General features: G+C 34.7%; 1 protein-coding gene across 3 annotated transcripts in view; it reads right to left on the bottom strand.

Moving 5' to 3' along the window:
- LOC107582195 (cadherin-18-like) overlaps positions 1–22,699 on the bottom strand; it is a 298,071-nt gene that overhangs the window by 127,540 nt on the left and 147,832 nt on the right. The gene's annotated exons all lie outside the window — the stretch shown is intronic.

Here is a 22,699-nt window from a genome sequence, read left to right on the forward strand (position 1 = left end):
AACATACGTTAAACTATCAGATGTGCAGGGTAAATGCAGCCAAACATCTCACAGCTTATACTTTTCATTTTATTATATCGGTTTGTCATCCCTCGCTCATTTTCTCCTCTCGCTCCTGCAGGTGGGTTGAAGTCCAGCGGCGTATCGTTTCTCTCTGCCTTCTCTCTGGAGCTTTGAAGGGAACTTAATGAATAATGAAGAAAAGAAGAGACGTAGTGAAGGAGGGAGAGAAAAAAACGAGCTGAGGAGATGGGGAGTGGGAATGAGAGGCCCTTCACGAGCCTCCATCGTCTTTGAACGGATAGATATAAAAAAAAAAGATAGAAAAGAAGTGAAGGCCTCTCCAGCGTGTTCAGCCATCAATTAGGCGGACAGCAGGAGGAGGTGTGGAAGAGAGGGGAGCGCGAGGTGGAGCGCGTGAAGTGTCGGACGATTAAACCGGTGAGAAGGAGAGGTGAAGGCTGAGGAAAAGAGGACTGCTGAAAGACAGCGGGGACACCAGGCAGTCACTGACTTCTCAACTTCACTCATTCCAGCCATTTATCATTCGCACAGGGTACATGTCCTGTCCCCGGAGAGCAAGCGCTAACGTTTGCCACACGCACAGGGCCGGACTCTCGAAGAGTTTCGACTCCAATGTGTTTGTGGTAAAATTACCTTTCAACCATGACTGTTCAGTGTTACACTGCTGAAACCTCAGAACCTTCCCATCTAAAGCAAACTACTACTGCTATCAGACTTTCTTGAACTTAACAGAACCAACAAACAGTCCAACAATTTTCTCAGAACAGAAAGATTTAAACTGACTAGTAACACTTCCTTAGTTAACCTTAGTACATTAGTTAACATGAACTAACATGACATTCTTCTAAAGCATTAATCGATCATAGTTCATTTCACCATGCGTTTATTCTAAAGCATTAATTAATAATAGTTAATGTTAATTTCAACATGTACTAATACATTTTTTTTAATCAAAAACTTGTATCTGTTAATATTTTTTAATATACCTGAAGGTGACATGAACTAACTTTGAACAGGTGCATATATATATATGTATATACACACACACCATTAAAAAAGATTTATAAATACAAATGTATTACACATTGATCCAAAATGCAGTAAAAAGTAAAGTAAAATAAGAAGAGCAATTAACCAAATTAAACACTAAATTAAATATATAATTAAATATATCATTTAATTTCATTTAAATCTGAGTAATGGTATGATGTGTGTGTAAATTTTAAAATTGTATGTGGAATTGTATATGAATATTGTTGACAAGCATACAGAAGGGAGATGAAAAGTTAAGTAAAATAAATTAAAATACCAACAACAACAACAAATAAAATAAAGAAACAAATTAAAACAAAACAGAACAAATAAAATAATGGCCTGTGTATAATATGAAATATTTCATATGAAAACACTTGCACGGAAATGCAACAAATTAGTGAAGAAGGTCTGTGTCCAAAACACGATGCCTTATATTTCATAGTGAAGCAGTAAAGAAAACAAGTGTGGTTGCAGCTTTAAAATAAAAACATCCCCTAAAGAGAGTGTATGAGTTCTCTTTCCATTTTGTTGATAAAATCTGCAGAGCTATATCCCGGTCTGGAGCTGCATGTGAGTAGTTTATGATCACCCGCCACAAAGCATGCATCATGTATGTTGGTCTTCATTGAAGCTGTTAGAGTGGCAACATAATATGTATTTACCAGTAGCATTTACAGTCAGTCCATTATACATTTATATTAATAACTCATCTGAGCATGTTTACCTGAGGCAATGAGAATGTGCAACATGTTGATGGGAAATCAACAACAGACTTGGATGCTGTTAGTGATATGATGGACTGACTGCTTGGCACATATTGACAAGGTCAGACTTTAGCAGTATGATTTTTATGATGTGTTAACTACAAGAGAGCCCTTGTAGTTCGTTTTTATGGTGGCTGTGACTGACATATTGATCTGGAAAAAAGCTTCTTTTCCCCTTGGTGTCTTCGAATAACGATGCTTAAGACACGATTTACCAGCAACCAATCACCCATAGGACAGAAAGAAAACAAAAAGTTGCAACCAGACAACAATACGATTAAATAGAGAGCAAATTCTGCTCACATTCATCTCAAACTGTGTGTGTGTGTGTGTGTATATATTTTTTTTTATTTAGTCATTTATTAGACGCTTTTATCCAAAGAGACTTACAAATGAGGACAACAGAAGCAATCAATTGTAGTATTAAAACAACTAAAAACAGATCCAAAACTAAAAGCTAAAACTTTATAAATACTACCTATACACATTTAAAAAATAAAGAGATTAAATAAAAATGACAAATGCATACAACAACATTTCAAAACTTAACATATAAATGAAAAACAAAAAATAAAGCTAAAAACAATTCAAAATATTAAAGAACAAAAGGTATACGAGTATAATAATGATTCTAACATAACACTAAGCCAAACACCAAAAAAAACAACTACATATGTGTGTATGTACAACCACACACACACACACACACACACATACATATATATATATATAACAACTTACTTACACATAGTAAGAAACGGTTATAAAAAACTGAAACAGAAGCGAAACAAGTAATAGGAAAGGGGAGAAATAAAAAGCAATACTTATCCTTTGCCGGTGTCCTGCCTGGTGGAGTCGCATGGTAGAGTCGATGGTCTTTATACTCTTCGATCTGCACATGAGGAGGCCTTCACGCGACGGCTGCTGCGGTAAACTAAGCTTTTTTTATACCCGTCTAACAAAATACTGAATTAATTCAGCTGGACACACTTTCCTTATTTTTTCCACAACAAATGGCCAAGGAAGCGCAGACACTGACAAGATACGACACATGCTAAAATACAACAACTTACTTACACATAGTAAGAAACGGTTATAAAAAACTGAAACAGAAGCGAAACAAGTAATAGGAAAGGGGAGAAATAAAAAGCAATACTTATCCTTTGCCGGTGTCCTGCCTGGTGGAGTCGCATGGTAGAGTCGATGGTCTTTACACTCTTCGATCTGCACATGAGGAGGCCTTCACGTGACGGCTGCTGCGGTAAACTAAGCTTTTTTATACCCGTCTAACAAAATACTGAATTAATTCAGCTGGACACACTTTCCTTATTTTTTCCACAACAAATGGCCAAGGAAGCGCAGACACTGACAAGATACGCGATACAGAACGAGACCAGTATAAGACTAATTATACTGAATACTTTGATTTTTAATACAGCTTAAATGAAGACATTGTAAAACAAACAAAAAAAATGTAACAAAATCCCTTTATATATACTTTCTACAGACTTTGCAATTTCTGTTAAGCTGCACTTTTATTTTGACTGGTTTTGTGCATATCTGACGATAGTTTTATCACAAGAAATGGTGAAATGTTGGAGAAAATGTAATACACACACACACATTATATATATATATATATATATATATATATATATATATATATATATATATATATATATATATATATATATATATATATATATAATGCATGCATTTTTATTGTATATTTTATGCTCTGTATATCAGCAATCTCAATGGTCTATCTTTATTTTTCATATATTTTAGTAAAGTAACTTAAAGAACACTAAGTACCATGAATAAGTTCCATAAATAAGTACCATGATAACAGACTCAAATTTAGACTAAATTGTATTAATGTATAAAATGTATCACTATATTAAAGTAAAAGCTAAAAAATACAATTTTAGAAGTTGAGATATTTTAATGCATAAATTATATTTTAATTGCCTCTCAAATGAATGTGAATACAGGTTGGTTCTTAGAAGGCCAGAGATATCCTGGCCAAGCAGCACCTCCAGCATGATATCTGTGGAAAAGGGGAATGCGATTGGCCGTGTGATCGGGGATTGGCCGAGGTGGCAGAGAGTCGCCCGTTTGGGCAATTAATCTGCGTCGAGCTCAATGGAGAGAGATTATGCAGTCAAGATAATCTCATTTCAAGCTGCTGCTCTGGTGGGAGTGTATGCGTGGGCTACTCCGTGACACAAAGACAAATGACCAGCGAGCAGTCAAGTGTGAGCGGAAGATTGGAGAACCAAAGGGGAAGCCGTACGGATTCTGTCGAAGTCTATAATCCACTGCTGCTCTTGAGAAGGCAAAGATTACGAGTTTCTGCACCGATTAAATAACCATGGGCACTAGCAATGCCAAGGTCATGGGTTCAGTTCCCAAAGTAAACTGCCAAATGTATAAATGCTAATCATCAGGGCCCTATGACTTGTTTTGAACATGAACTTCATCTCCAGAGCTGCTCTGAGTCACTTCACCAACATTTCACCATTTCTTGTGATAAAACTATCATCAGATATGCACAAAACCAGCCAAAATAAAAGTGCAGCTTGACAGAAATTGCAAAGTCTATAGAAAGTATATATAAAGGGATTTTGTTTAATTTTTTTTGTTTGTTTTACAATGTCTTCATTTAAGCTGTATTAAAAATCAAAGTAATTGTTCACATTTCATTCAATTACATGTTGAAAGCTAAATTAAATAGTCAAAGTTTTATGCATTTTGATAATGTTCCATTCAATCATAAACCACAGAATACAGAAAAAATAAATTAAACAGACAAAACTATGTTTTTTTTTTTAAATAAATTAATAAACACGCAAACACAATCTCACATGGCACTAATATTTGTAATTTTAATAAATAATAAAGTTAAAGTTTTATGAATCAAATGTTTTTATTAAATCATAAAACACATAATCCATAAAAATGAATACAGGCAAAACAGAAATTCTGAAAATAAATAAATAAACAAACAAACATTAATTTCATTGGGCACTATTATTGTAAATTTTAATAAATGATTAAATTGTTAAAAGTTTTATAAATTCAATAGATCAGACATCCATTTTGACCATTAAACTAACTTTCAATAATTAATATGGTATTGTTAATTAGAATGGAATGCAGACAAATTAAAATGAAAAACAGAATTTTGGACAAAATAAAAGGTAATTTGGGGGGTAAAGGATTTAATAGGCCCCTAAATCATGTATTCTTAACCGTATTATCACTTATCTCACTCTTAAAACACAGTTCACTGTTTCTCAACTCATGTGGTGTATTACAAGGTGCAGTAATGTTTTTTTATGTTTTGTTTTTTTATGGAGTGGCACTCAGGAAATATCCTCATTACTTGACAGATATCATTGAATTATGGGTCTAGAAAAAACACCTGTCTCTGTGATTGTGTGAGGATCTATAAACTGCAGAAAAATAATGTCACCAGATGCCATCAGATTCTTCATTTAGCCAATCACAATACTTTGAGGCACTGCCAATCATTCCGCATAGCCACATGCTTGCCCATATACGGCAAACAGGAAGATGAGAGTGTTTAATTATATATTGAGCTTCATAAGCAATTGTTATGAATGAGAACTTTCTCCTATAACACAACAGAACAAAACACAAGATAAACACAAAAAACATAGTCAATTCTGGTTGAATCTATTCTCAGAATGCCATTGTTGTCTTGTCCCAGAATATGACAGGAGTGAATAGAGCCCAAAGCTGAATATTCTTATGACATTACAACAGAAGCAACATCTCAGAAGCAATATCTCCACAATTCCCCTCATGCATATTCACAGAAGCTGCCGAACCTGTGACAAACGTCTCCCAGCAGGAAGGATGGTCTCCCCAGACAGCCGTGGAAGACACTCAGGCAATTAAACCAGTCACAGGATCCATACAAACCACGGCTCCCGCCGCCAGAGGCGGAAACTCGACACTAAAACTCTGAAACAGGTGCCGTTCCTGACAGCCGAATAGAGCAGTAGCTTTTACTTCCACCATATTTTTATACGAGTACAAATCACAGAAGCACTTGTGCTGAAAATTACCACTAACATCAAATTTCTCCACCATCATTCCTTGAGATGTAGTTCAGATGAGGACTTGGGTGGCTGTAAATCCATTTATATGTAGAACTTGTTTGGCAGACAAAGTCATGTACTGGCATTTATGAAGAAGAACATGTAAAATTGATTTGATACCATTTGAAAGTAAGATCCAAAAGATGTGGGAAATGCATTATGGGTTTGCTAAATAGAGTTGGGAAATGCGTATAGGAATCACTACAGATGTCACTCCCTCAGATCAGATCCATCATCAAGCAAAGTGGTGATGATAGACCTGGATGATGGATAGAGATGCATGTGTGTATGCATGTATGAATGAATGAATGAATGAATGAATGAATGAAAACAAGTAAATAAAATGGAAATATGATGGTTAAAGAACCAAATTTTCAGATAATAATGAAAGAAAACAATTATAAATTAGTATGTATAATAAAAATTATAATAATATATACACATATATATATATATATATATATATATATATATATATATATATATATACATATACACACACACACAACACACACAACACACACACACTTCATATACACTACATCTCACAACACAAAATGTTCAAATCAAATTCAACAGATCTCATTATTGCAATTCAAAAACATGAGCTCCAACATATTTACTTAATCACATTACACATGTAAACGCAACCACTGACGTCATTCATTTTCACCTCCAAACAACAGACTGCAAGTGCCTCAAATCCATAACAAAGCACCCCTGCATTCATACTTGGAAATAATACAATTATAAAAAGCACCAAAATAATTACAGGCATCTAAATTGCCTGAGCAAACAACAGTCTAAATCTAGATACAATAAGCAAAGTACAATAACTCACTGCTAGGTCAGGCTCATTCAGAGATAAATATGGAACATCCATCACTGATAATTAGAGGTAACGTTATAAAAGTAGGCCAAAGCGTTCACGTCTACTCGTCTTAAAAGCAACTGAAATATGGTTAAATTCACACTTTATTTAATCAGGAAGAAGGAAATGTAGGCTCTACCATGACAATAAGACAAAATCGACAACAACATCATAATCATATCTGGCAATTATAAACCATCATTTTAGAATTATACACTCAGAACAGATCAGTAAAACAAAAAGGGAAATTCAAAAAAGTTAGTTACCATATGCTTTTGCAGTCCGCTTTTCACAAAAACTAGCTCTGGTGATTGTATCAGAGGCTTCCTACTTTCATTTAAGATATTTTGGTTTCCCAGAACAAAGTGCAGTGATATCACTCCAGAGGTGCCTCATCAAACGACCTTGAAATTTCCCTCAGTAGACTCCAAAATCTAAGCTATAACGCTCACATTTCTATTGTAGCTTAAGGATGTGGGTCAAAGGTCCCCCAGTGGGAGCCCATTACGTCCTTTCCGAGACATTTCAGTGACCTTCATCATCGTCTCCCTGAGCAACAGAGGAATAACAATTATAACCGCAGGAAAGTGTCCTTCAGTTATCATGTGATTCTAATCAAACCAGCCCCCCTTACATGATCAATGCTACTTGAGCAGGACATGTCGTCTTTGTAATTCGTTACTATTTAAAGGGTTACAGTTATAATAAGAAACTGTAGAGCGGTTACCGTTCAAATGAAATCAGTACACACTCTTATCTTTCCACTGCAGGAAACACAGAAGCTGCATCTGAAGTGGCATTCGCTGTATTTACACAGTTTGATGAAGCTGAGGTGCCATAAATGTATTTACACTGCAAACTTTCGAACGCATAAAGAATTTTATAAGATTAACGTTTTAAATATTTTTAAACATACAAATAAGAAATGTTGGGAAAAATGCAATGATAGTTTTAAATATGAAACCAAACCAGTATGGCATCAAATGACTGTTTGAATGAATGAGTCATTTAGTCCCAGATTCGTTCAAATGGATCATTTATTCAGAAACGAGGCAAGTGACTAATGCCTTCATGAATGCATTACTGAATCATTGACTCGCTTGATTTCACACAAAACAGTTCTGCTGTGGCTTTGATTGGAACTATTTTCATCAGCGAAATTGAGCAAAAATAGTCAATAATGTGTCTAAACTGTAAGTCCCTTCATTTTATCTTGTTTATTGAACTACTATTGTATAAAATCACATTGCAATCGTGTTGAAACATTTTGTTCGTACAATGATGTGTACCTAAATCATGTACAGTATACGTATAATATATTTTTCTACCGCAGTATGCATTTGTAAGTTTATATGAGTGCTGTTGTGCTCATTTGTTTTGTTTTCAGTGTAAAGTAAAGTGATGAACACCTGTCTAAGGTGTTTCAGTAATATCAAATTAGAATTTTAATGAGCTCTGTGTCTTTAATTGTGTCTCATATGCAACTTTTATTCTCCAGGCAGTGTTTTTAGCCATGTAATATTCAGCATACTAATGTGAACAGCAGGTAAGAGTAAACCAGCATGAAAAATGAAGGTACAACCAGACCTTAGTCTCTCTGAACTGATCATAAATACTCACTGTGTATGCATTCATGCAATTATTATGTGGAGACTAATGGAGTCTTGTGCATGTACATGATGCACAGGATCAATATTCACCCTGAGAGGAGTAGTATTTATGTCTGCAGATGAAATCTGACACAGATATCAAAGGGTTGGGGATGCAGCCCTGTCGATGTAACCGAACACATCTACCCAGAGTCTGACAAGATATCAACATGACGTGAGCCAGAGAGACACGCAAGAAACTCTCTTGTCTGAGAATGGATAGCATTATGTCTGGCAATGTATAAATATATGCGAATAATAGGGACAAGAGCAAAATATGAACCCTAACAGCTCAGAAATGTGTTAATATCACCAACATACTATAAGTGCTCTGGAAATAAATCCTTTTTTATTTTGGTTTTTAAAGTACGTTAAGTCAAATCTATTAATTTCGCAACATAATACAATGTAAACTGAGTTTTGGATAATTTCAGTAATTTAACTTTTTAATGACCAAATCACACAGTTATACAGTTCAAATATTTACACTTAAGACAATTAAAAAACACCAAGGCAATTGACATTCTAATTTGATGTTATTAAAAACACCTCAGAAATACAATGTTTTTAACACACATACAACACCGTTCAAACGTTTGGGATCAGTAAACTTTTTTAAAGAAATGATTTTTCTACTCACCAAGGATGCATTAAACTGATGACAGTAAAATACACTTATAATCTTACAGAATATCAAATAAAAGCCATTTATAGAATTTTCTATTCATCAAAAATCCTGCAGCAAAATATAATAAAAATATTTAGCAGCATGAACTTTGATAATAAGAAATGTTTCTTGAGCAGCAAATAAGCATTTTAGAATGATTTCTGAAAGATCATGTGACACTGAAGACTGGAGTAATGATGCTGCAAATTCAGCTTTGCATCACAGGAATAAATTACATTTTAAAATACATTAATATAGAAAATAGTTCAATTAAATTACAATAACATTTTGCAATAATACTATTTTCACTGCATCTTTGCTCATATAAATGCAGCCCTGTTGAGCATAAACGTTTTTTTTTCTTCCAAAACAGTAAAGTAGGTTATTTTTGTATAGAATGTCAATTCCCAATGTCACATAGCACCTAGTTATCATCACCGATAACAACTGTGTAAATAAAGCTTGAAAACACTGAAACTGCATGCCATAATTAAATATTCATGCCCTGGTGCATGCTGGGAATACCCACAGCTTGAGAAACCAGTATCCCATGTACATCAGCACCACAAACATCCCTACTACACAAAAACCTGACACAAAACTATCACAGTAGCCAATTTCATTTTAAACATGTTTCCAGTGTAACCTATAGATAGTATAAGGCACAAACTGCATATAACATCATGTTATTGCACATCATGTACTTTTTTATCTGTGAAATTTTACTCAAATCTGTGAATAAATAATACATTGGGATCAATACTTCAATCACTGTAAATAATACAGTGTAGTCCTTACAAGTAATAAGTAATATTTACTTATAGACAGAGCACGTTATAAAAACAAATAAATAATAAAATAAATAAATCTACTTAATATTTTCAACTTATTTAAGTGTAAAGCGTGCACATTTCCCCCCTCATACATTTGCTTAACCACAAGTCCTTGTTTTCCCAGTGTGCAAAAACAACAAACAACCTCCAGCTACAGCAGCGCACAGACACATTAAACTTTGTCTGCTCCAGGCAGACTGTGGATCCATGGTTTTGCTCATTTGTTGCACTTCCTTTAATACTTTAAACCAACCGGCTGCTCTGGGCACGTCTGCATTAGTTATGTTTTGTTTCGGTTTGGCCTGAAGATCAAGTGAACTCTGCAAAATCCTCTTTTGAGAAACACACTAATTCTTATGTTGCTTCTTCCTCCGAGGATGCATTGATACTGGAACACAGGACCTGATGCTTCAGGCATCGCATCTGTAATGGGGCTCAAATACTGACTGACCTCTGTCAGGTTCCCTGTAGTCACATTACGAAGTCCACCGAAATTGGAGCTCATTAAAGATTGAAACTTCAACGCTTTAAAGAAATACTTCTGCCATAATGGGAAAAAATATGTTTGATGCCCTTCATTGCCTAAAGTTATCAAACGGAATTATTTATATTTGAAAGGTATTGGTAATTTCACTTTCCAAGTGTTTGCCAAAGCACAGACCTCTGAGACAAACAAAAACTCGCTAACTTTGTTCCAAAAAACTAAAAATCTCTAAATCATCAGTTGCTGGACATTCAAAGGCTTAAAATCTCTGCAGTCTGCTGGGCTGGTGTTCCATTTATCCGCCCTCTTCCCCTGTGTGGATTACTCTTTAAAATTTAAACCAAGCATAAAACCAGCTCAGGGAGTACTTGCAAAATCCCTTGTCAGCCCCCATCCAATTACTCTGCACTGGTTCAGTGGACATCAATGACAAATTCCTCTGTTCAGGAATAATTAAAACAGATAGGTTTGATGCCCTAGCATTGTCTAAACTCTGCTCATCAAAGAAGAGCACAAAATCACTCTCTTATTACTTTGACTCTTTCTAATTGCTGTGCAATCGGTAGAATACATATTAGACTTTTGTTTAGAAGATATTTTTGACTTCAGAGACTTTCCACAAAGCGATAAGACTGAATATCAAGCTTCATCTGCGGAGACTAGAAAAGAGTGCTTTTAAAAGGTAAACATCCTATTTCCGACCTCGCTCTGAACTGCCCATAAATAGCAAATCCATGTGGAGTTTATGTTAGAAGCATTACAGTATTGTAGGATATCAGACCGAATCAGACAATCTAAGATTTGGTAAAAACATGATTGAGGCACGAAGAGTCAAAACATTCCACAAGAGGCCCAAGACAACAGGATGTCATAAATCAGACCCGAGCATTAGCCAGTCTGAAGCAAGCCTAAACCACTCTGTCACAGAACAGTTTTCAACATTAACACAAAAGAACACTTATTGACAATTCTAAGGAGATTGTCAATTTTGGGGCAAGTTATCAAGAATAATGGTCAAAAGAGATGCACAGCGTGACCGTCTCATGGAAACATGTAATAGTGATCACAAGCTCTTCGGATTTACTTTCCCCCCCACCTAGGAGACAAAGAACAGACTACCTTACAGACATTTTAACCTCTCTGGTCTTCACAGAACGTATCCTTACATTCACAGAATGGCACGGAAACTGCCTTTCCATGCACCTAAATGACACTAAAAGGACTCAAGCAACTAATCATTGCTATATATATATGTCTCCAAATTATGTATGCAACCTACATGTGACTTATCAGGTCTTAATCATTTATTGTGAATGTATTTTTGCGTGTGTTAGATTAGTTTATATGTCTTAGATTTATCCAATAAAGCCTTATTTATATTGAAAAGAGAAGTATCTTGTGTTTTGTGCTCACAAGTGCTGCCGATCCTGTTACATGTGCTAATTAATAGTGTTTTCACTATATTTTGGATATAAACATCCATTGCAGAATTGATGTCATACGGCTCGTTCACTGACTCGCTGGCCGTCTCAGTGATTAGCCGTAAAACAGTGATTCTGTCCTAATTCCCTTACATATTAATGGTGGAGTTCCCTTTAAAATCTTAAATGATTCCCTTTGAGCTAAATTTACCTGTTTCCCTTACAGTATACACATGCATTATTCCCAGTGGTGGATCTGGATTTGGGTTGTTGATGCACAACGTGCCCAAGGACTTTAAAAAAACAAAACAAAAAACTATTTTAGATTAATATTTATATGAAAGTGAAAAAAAGCTTTTTCTTCAAGGAATAGTTCAGAAAAAAATGTTCCTTGATAGTTTACTCTAGATGAGTTTGTTTCTTAATCAGAACAGATCTGGAAAAAATTAGAATTACATGACTTGCTCATCATTTCTCCAAATCTATTCCAATGAACAAACAAACTCATCTACATACTGGATGGCCTGAGGGTGAGTAAACTTTTCATTTTTAGGGGACCTATTCTTTTAACCACCTTTTTGTCTTCGTTAGCTCAATTTAAACAGTGGTGAGGCAAATGGAAAAGACAAGTATTCCAAGAACTCATTAATATGAGGTCCTAAAAAGCTGCACGTTTAATAATTATACAAGATTTTTAAATGCCATTTAGAAGGAGTAGCATGTCCAAAAGTCAGGGTTTTATTTTAGCTTAATTTGCTATCAACAGCATAAGCACCTCTTTGCATCAATAACAAACTGTATTTTTTCCTGCCAACTAAAGAATTACTTGTCACGACTCACTAAGCATGCTTCTGTAACTTTTTTTGATGAAATAAGGCCTGCCAATACAATAGATGTATATGAAAACATCACTGAATCATTGTACCTGTGTCAACCTAACATAAGTCTTTCCTAACACAGGATGGCAGCATTAGAGTTAACCCTTGCATTGCTCACACAAAGAAAGTTGGATTCACCAAAACCAACTTAAACACAACTAAAGATACAATTCAATGCAAATAAATGAACACCTAGTATTGCCCTTAAGTGTTTACGGTTTTGTGGTGCAAGCATGCTGTTATCGACAAAGTCTAGTTTACATTGCAGCATATTCTAACCAAAAACTGCACATCTAAGAGTTGATTGTTTTATACATAATGCAACGTGACCAACCAAAGCTGTGTTAAGTGACACTTGATTGGTTTAAACTAACAGAACAGAAGTATATTTTAAAGCAGACCTTTACATTTAGCAAAGTTAAGCTCTAACCCTGATCAAATACACTTGAACAGCTAATGAAGAGCTTCAAGAGGACTTTAAGGTCAAACCTGTTTGATCAGTGTTGGGACTGAACTGTGCAGGTAAGTAAATCTCCAGAAACAGAAAAGTATGATAAATATAATGGATGGATGGATGAAACGCCACAACAATAGAACGATAGAACAATGGATACATGGAACAACAGAATGACAGAACAACAGAACAATGGATGGATGGATGGATGCTTGGATGTACAGTTGGATGGAACAAGAGAACAAACAACAGGATGGATGGATGGAATGATAGAAAATTGGACGGATGGATGGAACAAGAGAACAAACAGAATGGATGGAACAGATAGAACAATGGTTGGATGGATGGATGGATGGAACAACAGATCGAACAAAACAATGGATGGATAGATGGAATGATAGAACAATGGACGGATGGATGGAATGATAGAACAATGGATGGATGGATGGATGGAACGACAGAATGATGGATGGATGGATGGATGAAACATTAGATTGAACAAAATAATGGATGAACATATAGAAGTTAGAACAATGGCTGGATGGATGGAACGACAAAACGATGGATGGATGGATGGATGGATAGAACGACGGAACGATTGATGGATGGATGGACAATGGATGGATAGATGGAATGATAGAACAATGGACGGATGGATGGAATGATAGAACAATGGATGGATGGACGGATGGATGGAACGACAGAATGATGGATGGATGGATGGATGGATGAAACATTAGATTGAACAAAATAATGGATGAACATATAGAAGTTAGAACAATGGCTGGATGGATGGAACGACAAAACGATGGATGGATGGATGGATGGATGGATGGATGGATAGAACGACGGAACGATTGATGGATGGATGGATCAAACAAAAGAATGGATGGAACAGATAGAACAGTGGATGGATGGACAGTTGGATGGAACAAGAGAAAGAACAACAGAATGGATGGAACAGAGAACAATGGATGGATCGATGGATGAATGATGGATGGAATTACAGAACAATGGATGAATGGATGGAATAACAGATCGGACAAAAGAATAAATTGAACAGATAGAATAATGGATGGATGGAACGACAGAATGATAAAACAATGGATAGATGGATGGATAGATAAAACGATTGATAGAATGAACAACCAATTAAATGTCCATGCTGGTCCAATTTGATTTATACTAGTCTGTTGCTTATCCATGTTATTCACCAGCAAAAAAATGCTGAAAAGCACTGGAAGGCCTACTGTTTAAACTAGTTAAGAGGCCTAATGGGAACACCCAGCATATCTGGTGACCAGCAATGCAGGGGTATCACGTCTGCTGGGGTTAAGAATAGCAAGTAGTGACAGAAGTTATCCTCTTTGGGAATATTTTGATACGCAGTCTTCAGAGACGGCTGTGATAGGATCTGTAATTGAGCCAAAACGAGTCTTGAACTCATCCGACCTCACACTGCTTTAATCCGTCTGTCTCCACAGCTCCTGCTGTTTTAGTCTATCAGGTGGTGTTTGTGGGAAGCCGAGTCACCTCCAGATACACCTGCGTGCTCTTGGTATCTTCACAGTGACAGTGGAGCTAATGGCAGCTGACGCAGCCCCCTCGCTGTGACAAAGTGTCTGTAGAGCTGCAGACAGCGACGTCTCAAAGGACTAGATTCACAGTCACAGTCAGTGAGTGAAGAGTGGACACAGACATGCACATACACGCTCAGAAGATCTGTAGTGATTTACACGAGTGCCCATGCACGTAATCACATATACAGTATGACTTATTCACACTGTTTTACTGTTTAACTATAATATCAGCTAGTTGTAACGAATGGTACCTTATGTTCCATGGCTTATTGAGAATAGATATACTGTACTAAATATCTATGATCAACCAACCGGAACATGCTTACTTTCCAACGCCCCCAGCAACCGCCTACTTTAAAACACCAATAGAAACCACATAGGAACGACCTGGAACACCGCTCCTAAACTTGACTCTAATGAACCAGCTGTTTCCATTTAATAAAAAATCTTCCTGAAGAAATTTTTCTTATGGTTATTTTTAGTGAATCAAAAACACTTAAATAAGGTTACTAAATTAAACTGGTTCATTAATGACCTGCAGGTAACAGGTATTCTCATAAAAAAATAATGGTGTTATTACATAATTACAATAATAATAATAATTAATTATTATTATTTAATTATTATTGTTATTATTATTAACAACAACACCAACAATTATTATTACGATTGTTGTTGTTGTTGTTGTTGTTGTTGTTGTTGTTATTATCATATATACACACACAATTCTATTTCAGGTATTTAAATATTTATTTGTTACTTCAAAAACTCCTGCTGTTTTAGTCTATCAGGTGGGGTTTGTGGGAAGCCGAGTCACCTCCAGATACACCTGCGTGCTCTTGGTATCTTCACAGTGACAGTGGAGCTAATGGCAGCTGACGCAGCCCCCTCGCTGTGACAAAGTGTCTGTAGAGCTGCAGACAGCGACGTCTCAAAGGACTAGATTCACAGTCACAGTCAGTGAGTGAAGAGTGGACACAGACACGCACATACACGCTCAGAAGATCTGTAGTGATTTACACGAGTGCCCATGCACGTAATCACATATACAGTATGACTTATTCACACTGTTTTACTGTTTAACTATAATATCAGCTAGTTGTAACGAATGGTACCTTATGTTCCATGGCTTATAGAGAATAGATATACTGTACTAAATATCTCTGATCAACCAACCGGAACATGCTTACTTTCCAACGCCCCCAGCAACCGCCTACTTTAAAACACCAATAGAAACCACATAGGAACGACCTGGAACACCGCTCCTAAACTTGACTCTAATGAACCAGCTGTTTCCATTTAATTAAAAATCTTCCTGAAGAAATTTTTCTTATGGTTATTTTTAGTGAATCAAAAACACTTAAATAAGGTTACTAAATTAAACTGGTTCATTAATGACCTGCAGGTAACAGGTATTCTCATAAAAAATAATAATAACTGGTGTTATTACATAATTACAATAATAATAATAATAATTATTATTATTATTATTTAATTATTATTGTTATTATTATTAACAACAACACCAACAATTATTATTACGATTGTTGTTGTTGTTGTTGTTGTTGTTATTATCATATATACACACACAATTCTATTTCAGGTATTTAAATATTTATTTGTTACTTCAAAAATATATATAAAATAAATGTATATGTAAAAGAAAAAAAATATGAAAAGCTGTTAATACATTTTGCATTTTAAAAATAAAATAAAATTAGAATTTAAAACTATAAAGTTAATTTAAATGACCAATTATTGGATACATTTATTAACCTCTAAAACGTCTGTAAAAATTATAAAAAGACGTTAAAACACATATTTGGTAAGAATTGTAATTAATTGTATTAAAGTTTTTTTTCTTTTTTTTTATATCCACCACTGATAAGCTACCACTAAATATTGTAGAAATTAAATTTGCTGTAAAGTTGCTTTGCAACAATTTGTATCGTGAAAAGCGCTATAGAAATAAACGTGAATGAATTGAATTGAACTTAATAGCACTATATATTAATTCAGGGACATCAGTTAAACTTCTCTTTGAAAAAGAGATTTCACTTTTGTAGAAGTTCTGAATAAAAAACACTTACAATTAGTGCTGTCAAATGATTAATTGCGATTAATCACATTTTTGTTTACATAATATATGTGTGTGTAGTGTGTATATTTATTATGTACTGTATATATAAATACACACATACATGAAAAATATGTTACGGTTATATATTAAATATATTTATATATGACATAATTTATATGAATATAAATATATACACGTAAATATATATATTTTTTTAATATATGCTGTATGTGTATGCCTTTATAAATACATAATAAATATACACACTACACCCACATATATTATGAGAACAAAAACTTTCATTTTGGATGCGATTAATCGCGATTAATCGTTTGACAGCACTACTTACAATATTTTCTTTTTGAACCAATACAAGGAAATATCAAGGCTAATAACCCCATTAACATAATATCTCTATAAATGGATGAGAATGTTATTTGCTTTCTTTTTTATCTATTAGCTACTTTTCTAGCTCAAACATTACAAAAAAATGTTGCATTTAACATTGATACTGGTGAAATAACACCAAATGGTGTTTCTTTCCTCTGTCATTAACACTGTTTTTCCACTTGTATACTGTGCATATGTACACAAACATTCACAAATTGCATTAAATTGTTCATAAGTGACAACAAAGACATTTAAAATGTCACAAAATATTTCTATTTCATATAAATGCTACATCATTAAAATTTTAAATTAAACTTTACCTTTTTCACAGAAATACTTTTTTTGTATTAATGAAACATTAAATGCAGCCTACTCGTGAAGTTTTTTTGTTTTTGTTTTATATAATTCAGAAAAACAAATAATACAAGGAAAATTACACAATTCTACAGCATAAAAGGAATATTCTATAATATAAAAGGACATTTTCATGCATGGAAGTTTTTGGGGTGTTTTTTAGTAGTGGACATTGGGTTCACACAGTTGGTTTGGCTTGAGTTAACTTGAGACCAGAATGATGTTGTGGGTGAGGTGTCATGTGCGCATTTGACAGTCAGAAAGATCCGACATGAGGTGCGTGGAAGCCTCAGAAATCTGTCTGGTCATAATTCATTTTATAATAGGTGCACTGAAATGGTGGTGGTTTAAAAACCCCTAATTATTATTAACAGCAATGCTTGCAGTAACACACACCACTAAAAGCTGACAGTCGTCAACCCAAGCCTCATTCCAGATGCAAACTGTCCTTTGTAATAAGCTAAATAAATGATATGTGGTCACGCTGTCTATCCTCTGCACTGACAGACAAAGCGATGTTTACAACGTAAGTCTAATTATTGCCGTGCTTGACTTCAGTCCGGGAGATAAACGGGTTTGCAACCAGCGTGGACTTCCACAGGAAGAGTTAAAGAGACGCGGCTGAATCCAGATTTGCTAGTGATGCAGAGAAAATAAGCGTTCCACAGTACTGTGTTTATCTCCCACTGATGTACACACACTTTCACACAAAGTGTCTTTGGTCTGTTGAATGTGCGGCGGTAATCCAGGGCTAGGAAACGCTCTCCCACGGTGAAGTGAGGCAGATCACAAATGTTCTCTGCCTGTGGATCCGCATGTGGGCCCAATTCAGAGCTCTCGCTCTCTCTCATACACCTCTTTATCCCTGTCTCTTCCTGTTTTTATTTTTCTCTTCTCTTTTGTGCCTCCCTCTTTCGGTATTGTGTGAGCTGAACAGAATTGTAGCATTAAACGTCCTTCCATTTTGGACCACTGGATCTGTGTCGTGGCCCAATTCATATTGCTACTATTACTCTCAAAACAATAGCTTACCCCAAAAAATAATAATTTGGTAAAAATGTACTCACCCTCAGAACAGATTTGGAGAAATGTAGCATTACATCACTTGCTCACCAGTGGATCCTCTGCAGTGAATGGGTGCCGTCAGAATGAGAGTCCAAACAGATGATCACAAAAACATCACAGTAATCCACACAACTCCAGTCCATAAATGAATGCCTTGTGAAGTGAAAAGCTGCATGCTTGTGAGAAACAAATCCATCATTTTAGATATTTAAAATTTAAACCGTTGATTTTGACCAAAATATGAGTCCATTCTACATGATAACACTTCCTCCTATGACAAAGTCCATTCTCTGTTGTCCTCTATCATCAAAATTCTAGTGCTGTCAAACGATTAATTAAGTTTTTGTTTACATACTATATGTATGTGTACTGTGTTTATTTATTATGTAAATACACACACACAGTATATATTTTGAAAATATTTACATGTATATACATTTATATATTTATATTATTATATGTTATATTATATATAAATATATTTAATATATAAACACAGCATATTTTTCTTAAATATATACAGTACATGCATGTGTTTGTATTTATATATACATAATAAATATACATAGTACACACTCATATATTATGTAAACAAAAACATTTATTTTGGATGTGATTAATCGCGATTAATCGTTTGACAGCACTACAAAATTCATATTTGTTCAGGATTTTTTTAGTTGTCAACAGTGCTTGATCTGTGGATATTTCTCTCCTGATTCAGACTAAACAATTTTTTCACAAGAGAAAGCAATATTATGAATAGAAGACTCATATTTAATATGATATTTTAGCCAGAAGTAATGGTTTGAAATTAGAAATGCCTTGTTTAATTTACTTTTTATTTTTTTTTATTTACAAGGCTTTTTGCTTCACAAGATGTTGCTTGATGGGTTGGAGTGGTGTGGATTACTAGTGGATTATTGTGATGTTTTTATCAGCTGTTTGGATACTCATTGTGATGGCACCCATTCACTGCAGAGGATCCACTGGTGAGCAAGTGGTATAATGCTACATTTTCCTAAATTTGTTAATAAATACTGTACACACTATAAAAATTATTGTTACAGCACTTACTATTATGTTAAAATATGCATATAAAAATATGCAAAAAATGTATATGAACCCACCGTATACTGACATTTATAAGAATAATTGGTAACACTTTACAATAAGGTTCATTAGTTAACTACATTAGTTAACATGAACTAATAATGAACTGCACTTATACAGCGTTTATTAATCTTTGTTAATGTTAATTTCAACATTTACTAATACATTGTTAAAATCTTGTTAACATTAGTTAATGCACTGTGAACTAACATGAACATCTGTATTTTTATTAACTAACGTTAGCGTAGATTAGTAAATACAGTAACACATGTATTGCTCATGGTTAGTTCATGTTAGTTAATATATTAACTAATGTTTAACTAATGAACCTTATTGTAAAGTGTTACCGAATAATTCATACACCATGCACTTTAAGTGCACCAGAATAATTTCCTCATGTTAGACAATGCTCTGTCATTACATTCCTTCAAATGAACATCCAGAGAAGGACTCAATGCTCTAATCAAGCATACCTTGGTAAATCCTGTTCCCCCAGTGTAAGCTTGTTATAGCTGGTGTTCACTGATGTACAGTATCCCTGAGTTTTCTGAGTCTAGGTGTGTGTGGTGTGTGATTTCTGCATGAGGGATTAACAAAGAGCCAGAGAAACCCTTCTGTAATCCACAGGCCAAACATGGAAGTAGGTAAATGTGAGTGTGCTCTAAATACGGCTGGCTTACAACATTGCCTGGCCATGTTGAGTGTGTGGGCACCTGTTGTAGACACAGATAATCTTCTTTCAGGTTGAATGACATGCCCAAGTCAAGTGGAGAGAGGCCAAGAGCAGCAGAAGGGTCAGTGTAAAATGTCACATGACACAGAATGCTCACACATAGCTTGGAAAAAAAAAATCATATGACTTGTCTTGCATTGAAAGAGGGATCTGAGCGATATCTAGACAGAGAATAGACTAAACACCTACCCTAAATACCCTAGAAACTGGAAAGTACTAAAAACACATTAAAATAATTCATACAAGACGATGAAGAAAAGTGTATAGATGTGTTTTAACGTAACGTACCTCTGTGAGTCTCATCTCCCCGCTGGTCTGCCTCTGCCAGCGGCGCTGCGGCCGGAAGAAAAGACCGGTTCATACAGCTCCACTCGGGGAACTCAGATATTGTTACAGAAACTTAAACCTGGCTTTATATCGCGCAAATAACATCAGGATACAACGCATCAAGCGATAAAAGAGTCAAAAATGAAAATGAACCTACCATACTCTAGTGCAGGGATCCACAAATCTGGCCCACGAGATCCACTTTCCTGCAGAGTTTAGCTCTAACCCTAATCAAACACACCTGAGCATGCTAATCAATGTCTTCAGGATCATTAGAAAATCACAGGTAGGTGGGTTTGATCAGGGTTGGAGCTAAACTCTGCAGCGCATTGGACCTCCAGGGCAAGATTTGAGGAACCCTGCTTTAGTGGTTTTTCATCTTCATGAGTCTTTCACAGAGCCAGTGTCGAGGAGGTGTGTGGTTGTTTTTCGCAGTCATTTAGTACTACTGTTTTTAGATTTACTAAATATAGTATGCAAATATTTTTTCAAAATGCACTGAAAATCTAAACCTGAGAAACAGTAATAAAAGTTTTACTAAGTTTTAATAAAATGATTTACAGTGATGCTGTTTGCTAGCTAGTACGCTGACCATCCAATCAAAGGACGAGAAAATGCTGACGTTATCGTTAGCCAGCTAGATGGCCCTGGTGCTGCCAACTCGAAATCTGATTGGTTAATGCAATGGTTTCATTGGCATTGATTTTAGCTAACATATGCATTGTTGATTCTGAAGGCCTTGAGGCAGATTTCTTTGACCCTGGCAGCACGATTGCTGAGATATGATTGGATAAAAGCTCTAATATAAACACACTGCTGGAAGCAGTGCAACCAAGAGAAAAGCTATGACATGAAGAGAATAGACTATTGGAAATAATTTAATACACATTCATGGAAAAATATATTAAAACTAAATCAGTGATTCTGATAGTGTTTAGGCCAGCAGAGAAGGCTTTGCTGGCCCTGACGGCCCACCACTGCAAAATAATAATAATAATAATAATAGGTCCATACAATGAATGTATATAGAGGTTCACTGTTGTTTCAGAATTGCACTGTATGGACGAAAAAACAAACAAACAGTTATTTCTTCAAAATTTGCAGGTTTAAATGAAAGCTGTGTAAATTATGATTTTTTTTTCATATTGAGATGAACTATCCCTTTAAATTTGAAAGGAATAATATTTTCAGCATTTGTTTCTCTTTATGCAGAAATACTTTTCAAACCATATAAATGCTCTGAAATAATGCTCTTATGTCCCTGTTTTTGATCTGTGTACTGCTTTTTTTAGTCATGTTTGCATGTTTATTTTATTTTAGTTTATTTTAACTCAAGAAACACTTCATATTAGCTCTTCATTCAACAATACTCACTCTTAAGAGCAGTGTTGTTAGCTAAACCTAAAACTAATTAAAATCATTCCTGGTAACTGAAAAAAAAGATGAAGTAAAATAAAGTATAAATATTAGAGGGGGTGAAAAAAGAAAAAAAGAAATGGCAACTAACTGAAATAAGATGGTGTAACAATATTAATAAAACTGAAATAAGTGTATAAATCACTAAAACTAAACTAAAAACTAAAATAAAAAATAAATACAAAATAAAACCTCATTTAAAATATTAACAAACACCATAAACGTGCATAAATATAAATAAAAATAACTCCAACCTAACCCTAAAAACATACAAAAAAGAACACTACTTTAACCACTTTTTCAACTGCTTATAACTAAACCAACTAAACCAAAACTGCACTAGTAAATAAATATGTAAATAAAAATTAATTATATATATATATATATATATATATATATATATATATATATATATATATACACTTATACTTTGA

This window comes from Sinocyclocheilus grahami, unplaced genomic scaffold (genome assembly GCF_001515645.1).
Source record: "Sinocyclocheilus grahami isolate Dianchi unplaced genomic scaffold, SAMN03320097.WGS_v1.1 scaffold41.1, whole genome shotgun sequence".
Taxonomy (NCBI): domain Eukaryota; kingdom Metazoa; phylum Chordata; class Actinopteri; order Cypriniformes; family Cyprinidae; genus Sinocyclocheilus; species Sinocyclocheilus grahami.